This window comes from Myotis davidii, unplaced genomic scaffold, assembly GCF_000327345.1.
Source record: "Myotis davidii unplaced genomic scaffold, ASM32734v1 scaffold941, whole genome shotgun sequence".
Taxonomy (NCBI): Eukaryota; Metazoa; Chordata; class Mammalia; order Chiroptera; family Vespertilionidae; genus Myotis; species Myotis davidii.
This window is the reverse complement of record NW_006291724.1, coordinates 300,079-302,153: the sequence shown is the minus strand read 5'-3', so window position 1 is coordinate 302,153 and position 2,075 is coordinate 300,079. Positions and strand designations below refer to the sequence as shown.

Genomic DNA, 2,075 nt, shown 5'->3' with positions numbered 1-2,075 from the left:
TGAATGATCCAGAGGTAAATATCTGAGTAAAGAAGAAACTGATCAATAATCCCAAAAGAGATGGAGTGCATCATTTTCACCTATTATGCTCAGTAAGAATAAGATTCCAGGAGAACCAAGATGGTGGCACAAGTAAACGCCAGTACTTGATGCCTCCCACAACCTCATCAAAATTACAACTAAAGTACAGAACAACCATCATTCAGAACTGCCTGAAACCTAGATGAATGGCAGTCCTGCAACTAGAGAAGTAAAGAAGGAAGCACATTCAGACTGGTAGGAGGGGTGGAGGTGCAGAATGAGCTGGTCCGGTATCCATGTGCAACATTTTTTTTTCAATTGGGAGGGATATCTCGGCTGTGGAGGCCTACCCTGAGGAGCAAGGGGTCCCAGCCACACACTAGACGCCCAGACCAAGGTTCTAGAACCAAAAAGAGGAGTCTCCAAAACTTCAGGCTATAAAAACCATTGGGGATTGTGACTGAGTGAGTGAAGGCTGCTGAAGTCCCATGCAGTTTATTTTAAAAAGCCAGTGCACAAACTTACATGGTTCCTCTCCCTCTGGGCTCCAGTGCTAGATGGCAGCATTGGAGGATCCAGGGACATACGAGGAGGAACTGCATTTTCTGGCATCAGAGCAAGATCTCAGGGGTAGCTTTCTCTCAGAGTGGGGTGCTTGCGGGGTTCATTGTTCCTGTGCTGGTATCTCCCCAATTGAAAGCCTGACTGACAGCCATATCTGAGTTTCCATCAGCTTGGCTCACACTGTTTGCTCTACCCTGGTGATTCCCTAAGACCCCGACCCATTCAATTTGTATCCCCAACCAAAGTGTTGGCAGCAGCTTTTCCATATGAATTGCCTGTCCTGTCTCAGGTTTCAGACATTTCTAAAATCTCAAACAAGCAGCAGCTGGTGTCAGCATGCCACATGCCTATCAATAAGAAGCCCAAGACCCAACATACCTAGAGTTCCCAGCTCAGGTGACTGGGGAGGCTGAGCCATTGGGCCCTACAGGAAACCTACTACACAAGGCCACTCTACCAACTCCAGGAGACATAGAAGCTCTACCTAATTCATAGAAACAAACACAGGGAAACAGCCAAAATGTAGAGACAAAGAAGCATGTCACAAATGAAAGAACAGAAGAAATCTCCAGAAAAAGAACTAAATGCAATGGAAGCAAGCCAACTACTGGAAACAGAGTTCAATGGGCCTAAAGTTACTCAAGGATCTTAATGATAACTTCAAGGGACTTAATAAGAGCTTTAAGGGACATAGTGAGACTTTCAAGGATATTAGTGAGAATTTCAAAGACATGAAATAGGACAAATCAGAAATTAAGCATACACTAACCTAAATAAAGAATAATTTACAGGGATTCAACAATAGAGTAGAAGATTCCAAGAATCAAATCAATGATTTGGAATATGAGGAAGCAAAAAACACTCAATCAGAAGAGCAAAAAGAAAAAAAATAATCCTCTGGAACAACTGCAAGCATACCAACATTCACATTATGAGGGTGCTAGAAGCAGAAGAGAAAGAGCAAGATATTGAAAAAAACTATCTGAAGAAATAATAACAGAAAACATCCTCTACCTGGTGGAAGAAATAGACATGTAAGTCTAGGAAGCACAGAGAGTCCCAAATGAGAGAAACCCAAAGAGGCCCACACCAAGACACATCATAATTAAAATGCCAAGGATTAAAGACAAAGAGAGAATCTTAAAAGCAGCAAGGGCCTGCCAGGTATGGCTTAGTGGTTGATTGTGGACCTATGAACCAGGTCACGGTACAATTCCCAGTTGGGGTATATGCCCCAGGTTGCAGGCTCAATCTTCAGTGTGTGGTGTGCAGGAGGCTGCCAATCAATGATTCTCTCTCATCATTGATGTTTCTATTTCTCTCCCTCTCCTTTCCTCTCTGAAATTTATATATATATATATATATATATAAATTAAGGCCCGGTGGTGTTCAACTGTAGTTTGGTAAAATTTTAAATGGTGGATCGGTCACAATGTTTCAGTATCATCTCTTATCAACATCATCAATAGGTAGTAATGGAGGAACAGAAA

At 42.4% G+C, this 2,075-nt stretch overlaps 1 protein-coding gene across 6 annotated transcripts in view; it reads left to right on the top strand.

Moving 5' to 3' along the window:
- Positions 1 to 2,075, top strand: part of PAK3 (p21 protein (Cdc42/Rac)-activated kinase 3) — a 310,496-nt gene that overhangs the window by 249,528 nt on the left and 58,893 nt on the right. The gene's annotated exons all lie outside the window — the stretch shown is intronic.